At 40.8% G+C, this 12739-nt stretch overlaps 1 protein-coding gene across 1 annotated transcript in view; it reads right to left on the bottom strand.

Moving 5' to 3' along the window:
- KATNAL1 (katanin catalytic subunit A1 like 1) overlaps positions 1-12739 on the bottom strand; it is a 166855-nt gene that overhangs the window by 89077 nt on the left and 65039 nt on the right. The window contains exon 3 of the mRNA XM_076009522.1: positions 2734-3603. The gene's annotated coding sequence lies outside the window, so the exon portion shown is untranslated. The remainder of the gene's footprint in view (positions 1-2733; positions 3604-12739) is intronic.

Here is a 12739-nt window from a genome sequence, read left to right as displayed (position 1 = left end):
ATTCCTTTTTTAATGTTTCAGTCCCCCAACATCTGTCTAATACAGTTCCTTGTGCTAAATTCTCTCTGTTGAAATACTTAATCTAGTTCCTATTTTCCTGACTAATATGGATTGGGAAGTAAAATACATTTCCTGCTATGGAATGTCCGTCAAAAGAGTTTAAGAAACACTGCCTTAGAGGAGTGGGGAATTCTTAAATAAACAGACAGTTGCCCTGAGAGCCGTGGGGCCAGTCCTAACATGTAGAAGTACTCTGAATTTCAGGCCCATGAAGAGCAAAGACCCGATTCCACTACTGCAGCTGTCACTGTCCCCAGCCTGGCCTGTGGGGATCACTACAGATGACACTGCAGTTGTCCACCAGTTTGGCCTGAACTCCAAGCTTCATCTGGAATCTGACCTCTCAGACATGCAAAAACTCAGCTTCACTAGCTACCCTCTTACTCCTTATTAGCAAGGGGGAGGAAGCAGAAAGTTAATGAGGAAGAAAGCTAGGAAGTAGTACAGAGACATACAGTGAAGTGGAACTCGATGAGTGGAAGAGAAGCATTAAAAAGATAAATTTGCCGGGTGGCAATGTTGTCTCTCTGATGCTGCCTTTTCCTGCAGGTATTATGAGGAGATAATAGGCAAGAGAATGAAATGAAGAACCTTATACCTTATACTACATTTCTGCCTTATCCAGTCAACATGAAGTTTTGCTCTATTTTATTCGTGAACCAGTTATACTTATGCTTCAGTCTCCCATTAGAAGCGAGACTCACTTAATCACATATTCCTAATGAAAAGAACGGCTCCACAGTTTAGGAATTCAAAATATTTCTTATGTATGCCAAGATAAACACAAAACCTCTTGGCAGTAGTCTATGAGGATTCTCCTTGCTTATGATTTTGCATTTCTTTATGCAAATTTAGAAATATGAACAGAAAACCCAGGACTGGAGGCTGTTAAGTGGATTTGTAACACTTTGTTGTGGGCACATAATGAATGAATATATAGTCATCTGTGATAGCTAGTGGAATAGTATTTTCATTGAGCACTACAGTATGTCATCATGTATACTCTGCTAGATATTAATACATTAGCAATACTTCTTTCACCTAACTGTTTTAGGACCCTGCATTTAATAGAGGAATACATAACTAAATGTGAATTACTCAGGCAAATGTTAGCAAGAGTCACTTCATTTGTGACAGGCAGGAGTATCTTCTAGTGAATTGAAAAGCATGTCACTGTCTGATTTATCCACTGAAGCATGTTACAATGTAGGTGGCATGTCACAGAGGAAAAGCAGCTTGCGATCAGGTTTTCTATTCACAGAAGACAGTGTTGTGCCAAGCAGCCCCAACCGCAAAACATTTCAAGTCTGAATGAAGAAAAGAGCAATACAGCTGGGATCCGATTTCCCCTTCTAAGGATGTACCTCCACCCTAGAGGGCCCCTCTCATTCCTGAAATCCTTTCTTTTCCTAATGGGGCCGGGGGTCCTGTTCTGCTTCAACTACAGAGAATTAAGAGTGATGAGCTGTGGAGGAAAATTTTATTTTCTTTCTTCCCTCTTGTGTCTCTGATGCATTTTAGGTCTTCTTTGTGATTTAAGTGCATAAATGACACAAAATTGTAAATGTTGGCCTCCACAAGTCATTCCTAAATGGTTAACTATTCAAGCAAACTGTTCGTCCTCCTATTCCCCTTGATGTTCTCTCCTTATGCTCACCAGGCTGCCTAGTTCCTTTTTCGAGTCTCACCTCAAACTTCACGAAACTTCCGAAAACCTGTCACTGACAGTAAAGAATTCTAGCAGCACTTATTCAACCTCATCCCAACTCCTTTTCTCCAAATCCCTTTTCCCCAAATCCGAAATTGAAGTTAAGATGAAATAAAGTAAAGATGGCGATTACATAAGATTTGGAAGAAACATATGTTTCTTCTTGCTTGATCTGTGTCAGGATTTACACCTTCATGACAGATAAGCCTTTGAGCTTTTTTAACTTTTTAAAACATATAAAAAAAATTGTAGAGTGTTGCATAACAAAAAAACCCACTGGTACCCACCACATTCTGATTTTGATGTTATTTCTTGGATGCATGTTTTTTTACTATTATTACATATCTCTGTAAGTATTATATAATATTTGCATGTGTTCAAGCTTTATATAGATGTTGTCATACTATGCTTTCTTGAGATGGACCTTTTTTGTTCGACATTGAGTTTCTGAGATTTATCCGTTAACAAACATAGATTTAGTTCACTCATTTTAATTGTTGTAACCATATAACACAATTCATCCATTCCCAATTGATGGATATTTGGGTTTTTTTTCTATCCTTCATTAGTATTAAAGAGTATACAATAAACATTCTTGGATATTTCCTTATACGTATGTGTGAAAGGTTTTATAGGAATAGAAGGGGAATGACAAATAGCAAAGCATGTTCATCGCCAATTTTCCTAAATTTTACCAATTGTACCCTAAAGTGGTTGTATCCATTTACACTCACAACAGCCATGTAAGAGAAATTCTACTTTATCTTATCTTGGAATTATTCAACATTTCTATTTTTGCTTGTCTGATGAGTATGAAAGCGTACTTGGATTTGATGTGGGTATCACTGTATGAGTGCTGTCAAGTCAGGAATATGAGCTGAAGCCAAGGAAGAGGAGGAAGTCAAATATAAATTAGGCAGCGCATTAGTTATCCACAGCTGCATAACAAATTACCGCAAACTTACAGTGTCAAAACAACATGTATTTAGCATCTCACAGTTTCTGTGGGTCAGGAATCCAGGCACAGTTCAGCTGAGTTCTCTTCTCCAGGGCGTCTCACAAGGCTGCAATCAAAGTGTTGACCAGGGCTGGGGTCTCAGCTGAAGCCATGATGGGGGAAGGATCTGCTTCCAAGGTCACATGGTGGTTGCCAGAATTTAGTTCCTTGCAGGCTGTTGGACTGAGGTCCGTCCTGAGTTCCTTGCTAGCTCTGAAAGCAGAGGCCGCCTTCAGTTCTTTGCTATATGAGCCTCTACATAGGGCAGCTCATAACATGCCAACTGGCTTCATCAAAGCCAGCAAGAGTGAGACTTGCTAGAAAAACAGAAGTCAGAATCTTAAATAATCTATTCATGGAAGTGTCATTCTTTGCATGTTCAATTGGTTAGAAGCAAGTCCCACATCTCACCCATACTTTAGGGGAGTATGAATAATAGGACGTGAGCATCATTACAGACCATCTCACAGTCTATCCACCACAGGCAGGCGTTAAGGATAGTGATTAGCCTGCCATTACAGATCCAAAATAATAGTGGCCTAAACAAGTGGACTAGAGATTCTTTTCTCCCTCATTTAAAAGTCTGGATAGGCATTGTAGGGCTGGTATGGCAGCTCCATAATCATCAGGGACTCATGCTCCTTCTGCCTCGTTGATTTGCCATTCACAACATGTAGCTTCTACCTCATTGTACAAGAGAGCTGCCCCAGCACTTGCTATGGTGCTGGATTCCAACCACTCGAATTCATTTTACATGCTATGGCCAGAATCATTGTGTGAAAATGCAAGTCCGATCAGATCACTTCTCTGGGTAAAACTCTTCAGTAGCAGTGCCAGCCTATAAGAGAGAATCCCAAATACTTTTTTTAAATCATCAAATCCTGTATTCGGTACAGATACACAAACACACACAAACACACTCAACCATGTATCTATAACTGAAATGTAAGTGTCATGAAAGGACACTCACACTTACTACATTATGTGCTCTGATATTACCTACCTTGTTTCATTTACATTTAATGTGTGAACTACTAATAGGTGTAGAGAAATACAGGGCACAGCGCAGAGTATATGGTGCTTGCTTTTCCTTATTCTCTGCACTCCAGCCTGCTCATACTGCCAGACCCCTGTGCAGACACAGCTCCTCCTTCTCCTACACCCACCTTCCACTGTGCCTTCTATTTCCCCAACTCCACTTGGCCCTTCAGAAACCCATTCCCCGACCCCTGTCCTCTTTCTGTATGCCCCGTAGAACCCTCTGCCCCCACCACCATAGCACTCTGCTGGCTCGAATTGTCTGTTCACTTCTCCGTTTTCCCACTAAACAACAGGCTCCTTGAGAATAGGGAGTAGGTCTCTACAGTTTTGTAGCCCTAGCCCTAGCATAGTGCCTGACAAAAAGTCAAAACTTAACAAATGTCTCTTATGTGACTAAATAAATGAATGAACGTCACAGAGAAAGAAGTTCCTGACAACATTTATTGAAAAATCTATTGTACATAGAACTTTGTGCTAGAGAGAATTATGAAAAAAATAGTGGAATTTGACAGTGCTAAATAAAAAAAACAGGTATAAAATGAACTGTACTTATAAATAAGGACTCTTTATATCTACAACTAAGTACCATCAGATGTCTCCCCACCAGTGGATTGAATGATGCAAGTGGGACTGAAAGAACTCGTTTCTTTCATCCCTTCTCTTTACTGATTCCCTCTTTTCATCTCATAAGGGAGAAACCTCAGACATCGCTTTCCTAACCCAGGTCTGCTCTCGAACAGTGAGGCCCAGTGTTGAGCGAAGAACAGAGCTGTTCAAGTGATTTTTAATCAAGCACTCCACATGACTAATTCAGGCCCTCCAAAATAGTCCCAGGGAGCCAAAATGAGGTAATATGGCATGTTACGGACTTGAAGGGCCATTAAGGACACACACAGCAGCTGGTGCAGAGGCCATTAGGAGGCAGAACATTCAGGAATGTGGCAGACAAGGGAATGTGGATCCAAGTGGATTCAGTGACTCCCTTCAAGCACTTCTTTGACCCTGGGGAGCCCAGTCTGCTCAGGTCAGTTCTGCAACCCTGGCTGGTGAATAAATGAATAAACTAGGCCAAAACCAGATGCAGGCTATATTAAAAGGAATTAAATATTGTAAGGTAACCACGCATGCTTTGGGCTTAATTTAAAATCCCAAGAGCAGAATAACAGCAATATAAATAACCTGACCTCTCTCAAAACACTGCCTTCTCCCACTGGTTATTAATAATAGCAACAGTTTGTATTTATATCAAGTTTTATAACCTATGAGATGCTTTATCTCATTTTATCCTCAGAGCAGCCCTGTGTGGTAGGGATAAGCATTATCCTCATTTTGTAGGTAGGTGAGGAAACTGATGTTCAGAGAGGTTAAACTACTCTCTGTAGGTCACACAGCAAGTAAGTGACTAGAACTGTTTGGGATTCTAATTTACAGGACTGCCAATCTGTTACAAGAGAACCCCAAGGCTACCAGCTATTAAGGTGTATGACCTCGGTCACGTCTTTCAATCTTTCTAACCTTCACTTCATCACTTACAAAAAATATATACATAATAATGCCTTCCCTATCTGCCTCAAAGGGTGCTTGTGAGGACAAAACAGTATGTATGAAAGTGCTTTATAACTAAAGTGGTAATTTACAGATGTCAGATATTAGCAATCTTTTCTAACAAAACAGTAATGCTTGTTATAATCTTTTTACTTTGATAGTGCCTTTCATTACAGCCATTCGATAATTTTGCAGCTTATTATAACCTATATAACACCCCCAGTTGCTACTGTCTGTAAAGGTGCATGAGCAGCTGACCAGTGAGGGAGTGGGAAGCTCTTTCTTCTCAGCATGACTTCCCAGCAGGGATCTCAATGTTGTAGCACACTGGAATCCCCTGGAAATCTTTACACACGCGGGTAGCCAGGCCTCAGCCTGACCAATTAAAAGTTTAATCTGGTGGGTGTAAAGTTTTCCGGTGGCGAAAGAAACAGAGAGTGGGGCCAAACAACGTGGTTTTATTGAGCACTCCCGGGCGAGGTTTGTGGGTCCCAAGAGAGGGGGGGCTGGAGAAGTCATGCCCGTTTGAAAGGAGGGAAGGCTTTTATACCGTTTTAAGTGGGCTGAGGACTTTTGTCAGGAAGAGCTGGGGTTTTTCCACTGTGACCTTTGGTGGTCATTGAGAAATAGGAGGGGCTGGCGGTATTTGCAGAATCCAGGAGCCAAAAACTTTCTTATCTGGGTGGACATTCAGGTGTTGTTGTTTTCAGCGGGGCCTGGTAGTTGTCCTTTGCAGATCTGGTCTCGTGAGCCTTTTCTTTTTGATTTAGGGAGGGGAGGGGGGCCCTGCCACCAGCCTTACAGTGGGGAGGAACTGGGCATCAGCATTTTTTTTAAGTTCTCCCATGTGATTCTAATATGCAGTTCAGGTTGGAAACCACTGCTATTTGGGACTATTTGTACATCTTAGTGGCTGCTGAAAGTGATCTCAGTTGTTTGTTATTGTTGTTTGGTTGGTTTTTGTTTGTTTGTTTATTGAGACAGGTTCTTGTTCCATTGCCTAGGCTGGAGTCCCATTGCCATAGCTCACTGCAACCTCAAATTCCTGGGCTCAGGCAAATCCTCCTGCTTCAGCCTCCTGAGTAGCTGGGACTATAGGCAGATGCTACCACGCTTGACTAATTTTTTTTAGTTTTTGTAGAGTTGGGGGTCTTGCTATATTGCCCAGGCTGGTCTTGAACTCCTGGCCTCAAGCAATCCTCCCACCTCAGCCTCCCAAAGTGCTTGGATAAAGTGCTTGGATTATAGGTGCAAATCACTGTGCCTGGCCTGAATACCTTTATTTTTTTTTTTTAATTCTCAGAGGATAAGCACATAGCCAGCTAGTGGTCAATCCTATAATTTTCCCATAGATAATAAGGAAATAATCATGCACTATTTAATATTAACTTCTTCCACTGAATTCCAGTGTACTTGCAAATTATACATATTCTAGATGATTTTTCACTTTAGAGTTAACCCAAATAAGCCTACATTGACTTTATAAGCATAAATGTAATATATTGCTTATCTATTAAAAATAGATTCTGATAAAAATATACATTTAGCTATTTGCTCAAATTTCTTTCTTTTTCCTTTTTTTTTTTTTTTTTTTTTGAGACAGAGTCTCACTGTGTTGCCCAGGCTAGAGTGCTGTGGTGTCAGTCTAGCTCACAGCAACCTCAAACTCCTGGGCTCGAGCAATCCTCCTGCCTCAGGCTCCCGAGTAGCTGGGACTACAGGCATGCGCCACCATGCCCGGCTAATTTTTTCTATATATATTTTTTAGTTAGCCAATTAATTTCTTTCTATTTTTAGTAGAGACAGGGGTCTCGCTCTTTGCTCAGGCTGGTTTCAAACTCCTGACATTGAGCAATCCACCGGCCTTGGCCTCCTAGAATGCTAGGATTACAGGCGTGAGCCACCGCGCCCAGCCATTGCTCAAATTTCTTAAGGAAGCCATTATCAGAAGAAAACATCCAGCTAAAATCCAGAGTACGGCTACAATTAGACTCTGACTTTGTGCCTGCACAGGAGAGGAAGTAACACTTCCTCATCTCTTCACCTCTGAACTTCCATCTCATAGCAGAAATGAAGAAACAAAATAATGAAAGGATCCTCCTTTAGAGCTGGGCACCACCCGACAGGGACATTCCCTTAAACTGTTCCCTTCAGAAACTATCTCGAGATGAGTTGCTGGGTCTCCTTTGATCAGTTCTTTCACGAGACTGGAAACAATTTGAATGGAGTAAACTCCTCTTACTAGACCTGGAGATTTAAATAATGAAGAGGTTTATCTCTCCTCTTTGAAGAGTTTATAGTCCACAGCAATAGCCTGGAGACAAACACTCACACCTCTGGGATCCCACAAAGGCAGTAATTAGGCAGCATTTTACTGTGATTCAGCCAGTGCACAAAAGATGGAACTGGACTTCTCTAAGGGGTTTAGGAACAAAATTGGCTTCCTGGAGAGCCAACAGAAGAAATCTGGCAACCTAAAAATATTTTAAGAGCTCAGCACCCCCCCCCAAGGGAGAATTCCAGCTATTAAAGTGGAGAAGATTAAACATTCGCTATGTTTGAAAAGGATATTTTTAATGGAAAAACTCAGCAAAGTGTACAAAGTTTAGGGAGAGCATCTTTAAAAAAAATAATATCAGACCTATCATATACAGAGTAATCAAATTGGAAACTTTTATATTTCCTTTATAATGACATAAGAAAAAGGATCTAAAAATAGACCCTACAGATAATGAACTCTTTTCTCCTGAGTGAATTAGAGAATAACCCCTTCATTACACAGACAACATGTTCCAGCTCATCATTTCTCTATAAATCTTGACGTGGTCTTCACAGTCTTTTTCTCTGGCCTCTAAGTGCAATATTTATTCCTCAACACAGCCTGCATTTCATATGTTTCTTATTGAATGAGATGCAGTGCCTGCTGTGGTTAAGTCCTCAGACACCAGGCCCAGCTGCCTGAACTCTGGCTTTCTGACCTTGACAGTGACTTCACCTTTTTATGCCTTGGTTTCCTTGGCTGTAGAATGGGGATAATACTAATAATACCTGTCTCTTTGGGTTGTCAGGAGGATTAGATGGAAAAGTGCCCAACATACAGTAAGAACTCAATAAATGTTTGTTGTCATTATCGCCACACTTTGCATTTCCCACAGTGCCTATAAAAATAGTTAGCATATTTTTAAAGTAAGAAACAAGACACATGGTTTAATAAAGGATTAAGTTTTCAGATTCATAAATGTATTTATGTAGAGAGTCTCAAGTACATTAAGGTGCCATTTTTTTATTATGTAAAATCCAAGAAAGTATTCCACAACATGGCCCCTGACCACATGCTTGTGGTCCACTTGTTTATAGTCCACTTCAAAGACAGAACATATATATGCCCATGAAACATTAAACAAAAATCCAAAGCAGTTCATGATAATGTATATATAAAATGAGTAGTTCAGATGGCAAGAGCTACAGAAATGTGGAGGGGAAGGAATTCTGAGGGAACCAAGTCTTCATTGTGTCCGTGAAGTTGACAGAGAGTGACATCTGGACCGTGAAACACAGGTGGGGACAATGCAGGGACTGCCTAGGGGGAAGGAAGACGGGAAGGAAAGGGCAAGCACACAGAGCCGCTTGTCTGGCACAGGTGATCTGTGTCTGAAATTAGGTGAGATGGGTTGACCAAGCACAGGTTACATGGTTGAAGGCTACAAATGCCAGATTGAAGAGTCTGCCTTTATCCTGAGAGTCCCTGAAGTTTTGTTGGTTGGGAAGCAGCATAAACACAGATAAGGAAGAGAGGTCCAGACAGGAAGCAAGGAGAAAAGCAGGATGGTGTTTAATAGTAATCTAGGTATAACGTGATGAGGACCTGCCGGAGTGGGGACACTCGGAACAAAAAGGAAGTGACAGCCATGAAACCACAAATAAGACTTGTCCTTGTCCCCTTCACTCCATTCTCACAGCTAAAATGTCACCTGGACCAGCCTTTGTCAGCTGAGCACAACAGGCCAAGTTCAGGAGCACCAGATCCATTTCCCTGGGCTCTGTGCTTCTCTCCCCGGCCGATCTCATCTAATTTTCAGGTAGTAGAGGATGAAGACCCCACAGGCCTCAGGAAACTGTTCCAAGATCTCCTTCTGACACCCACTTACTCCCTCTTGCCTTTCTATCATGTGCGCACCCAACAGATGCAAAAGATAAAACCACACTCACGTCTTTCCCCTTTCAAGGCATGTAGTACTTCCACTTGTGTAGGGCTCTTAAAAATTATTTCTATTTGTATTGGTGAATAATTTTAAACGAATAAGTCACTAGTAATTTAGTAGTTTAAAAAGTGAGAATAGTATACACTTTAAACGGATGCAGTCTAGTGTACCTAAATTATTTCTCAATAAAGGTGATGAGAAAAAAATACAGGTTTAATGCTTCAAGATGCAGAGAGAAGATTCAGGTAGCTTTAAGGTCAAGTGAAAAAGCTTACTTAGCCAGTTACCTTAGTCCCAAGGCATTAACTGTTGTGGTTTGGAAGTTTACGTAGTGTTTGCTATGTGTCTGATAACATAGCCCATATTATGTTATGGGATCATTTCTTATGCAAGATTCACAGAATGTAATAACCAGAACGACAGCCTTCTATTCCTACAAGCTGCGGGACATGAAACTACAGTTATCTGCCTTTACTTGACACCCCATTGGATAGTAGCTCAAAGTGAAGGTGAGTCTAGATAACCTCTTAAAATGCCTTTCCACTCAGCAAGTAACATATGGATTAGTGTTTTCTGTGTTGAGTTTAATAATAGAGACATTCGAGTGTGTATGTGCGTGTGTGCAAGCATGTGTACGTGCGTGTGTGTGTGTGTGTGTGTCTGAGAGAGCCATGGCCCACTCAGGAGGTGAGAAGCAGAAACATAATGACTTGTCAATAAAATAAGATCAATTTAGTTGTTCTTATAATAATAGATGTGGAATATTCCTCTATTTTTAAATTCTAGACTTACTATTTTCAGTAAAAATTCAACAAGACTTAAATATACGCCTTAAGTACTATCTTACAGTAATTCCCAGGAAAGGAAGAAAAAAGATAAAGGAGGGAAAAAGAATGGGAAGATTTAATTTTTATATTGGCCCCAGCCCTCAGAAACAAATATCTTGACTAATACTGCTATCACTTGGGAGCATGAAAGTACCCTTACAAATGGTTCCAACACACTTTATCTCCATTTTTAAAAGCATACGTCTTCCTGAAATGCTTTTGCTCCTGGAATCTAATGACAGCATATGGTCTAACCTCCCACCCATTACAGGATGCCCTGGGCATTATCTCCAGAAGGAATCACACAGCCTCTGCTTTAATAGCTGTGACTGTCCTGCACTCTACCTTACATGCCTTACAACCACCCCTCACACTTTGCATTCTGTCAGTATGAACCCTGTCCCCAAGGGTGCCTTGCTCTGTCACAGTTCAGTGCATTTGCGTGTGCCCTTCCTTCTACCTGAAATTTCCTCCTTCCACTTTTCTAACAAGAAAACTGACCAACTATTTAGGTCATTAAATATGAAATGTCCAGTTTCAAATAAAACATTTATTATATCTCAAACAAAAGGCAGTACAGTTAATCAAAATATGTGCCAAAACTATTGACACAGTTTTGACATCTTAACGGTATCTTGCTCATGCCAGCAGCCAAGAAGCCTGGAGAGCAAGTGGCAATGAATCACCAAAGGCATTTTCCACAGCTTGTTGAAAATTGAATATTTTTCCTTGCAAGAAGTGGTCCAAAGCCTTGAAGAGGTGGTAGTCAGTTGGCGCAAGGTCTGGTGAATACACTGGATGACAGAGTTTCCAAATGCAGCTTCTGTAGTTTGAGCAGCACTGTTTATGTGACACGTGGTCCAGCATTATCTTATAAGAGGATTGGCCTGTCTCTACTGACCAGTCTTGGCTGCTTTATCACAAGCATCCTCATCATTTCGTCCAACTGGTTGCAGTAGACATCCGCTGTAATTGACTGACCAGGTTTCATGAAGCTATAGTGGATAATGCCAGTGCTGGACCACCAAATACCATTAGCTTTTCATAATGAATATTCGGCTTTGGACTGTGTTCCAGCACTTCGTCTTTATCCAACCATTCTGCCCAATGCTTGCGATTGTCAAAAAGAGTAAATTTTTCATCACATGTAACAATATGGAGCAGAAATGGTTTGCCTTTATGTTGTGACGGCAAAGAAAAGCAAGCTTCAAGAGGATTTCTCTTCTGATGCTAGTTTAATTCATGCGGTACCCATCTATCCAACTTCTTTACTTTGCCAATTTGTTTCAAGGGGTCCAATATTGTTAGAATGAATAGTAACGTGAAACCTTGCTGCTAATTCACACGTAGGTTGAGATGGATTCACTTCCACTACAGCTTTTAGCTCATCATTATCCATTATCCACCTTGGTCTCAGGTCACCCGTGTGGCTCATTTTCAGGATTAAAATCACCAGAACTGAACTTCTCAAACCATGAACATACTGTGTGTTCATTAGCCACACCCTTCCCAAACGCTTTGCTAATATTTCGAGCTGTCTGTGCTGCATCGGTATCACGATAGAACTCATATTCAAAAATAACACAAATTTTGACTTATCCATGGTTTCACAAAAAGTGTCCTAAAAAAAAAACTTGAAAGGCAATCACAAGCCAAACCATGGGTTTGAAATAATGAGGATATACCTTCACAATAAAAATAAAACAAGAAGTGTCAAAGTGAAATGTCAGAAATATCAACTGTCAAACTTAGTACTTAAGGAAATAGGACATTTCATACTTAATAACCTAAATAGTAAACCTCAGCTCAAATGCTCTGTCCTATGGAAGCTCCTCTAGGTAGATTTAAGAGTGCCTTCTCCTGGACCCCCCCACTACATAGACATACACACACACACCTTTGTACACACATCCTTTATAGCCACTGTCTTCTCCCATTGCATATGTTTATACTCAGATTCACCTCTCCATTGGATTAAGTCTCTTGAGGGCAGGAATGTCATACCTTTGCATTCTCAGCAATCTAGTCTATTGTCCAGTAATAAAGTATTATTTAATGAATAGATCAAATGAATGAATTATCCCTAAAGAAAGTTCTACAGGAGCCTAGAAATGGGAGCTATGACCACTGACTGGCCACGCTGAAAAGATAGCATTTGATCTGGGTATTGAAGGACAAATTTGATTTTACTTGGCACGAGAAAAGAAGATGAGAGCTATAAACAGAGGAATAGCAAGAACAAGGGCCTGGGTGTAGGCAAATCTGTGGCCTCCTCAGACAGCAGCTAGTATCACAGGTGCAGTGGGAGACAGACGTGAAAGAGGAAGTGGGGGCCAGACAATAGGGCCAGAAGATGTCT

This window comes from Microcebus murinus, chromosome 13, assembly GCF_040939455.1.
Source record: "Microcebus murinus isolate Inina chromosome 13, M.murinus_Inina_mat1.0, whole genome shotgun sequence".
NCBI classification, from domain to species: Eukaryota; Metazoa; Chordata; class Mammalia; order Primates; family Cheirogaleidae; genus Microcebus; species Microcebus murinus.
This window is presented reverse-complemented; position numbering and strand designations above follow the sequence as displayed.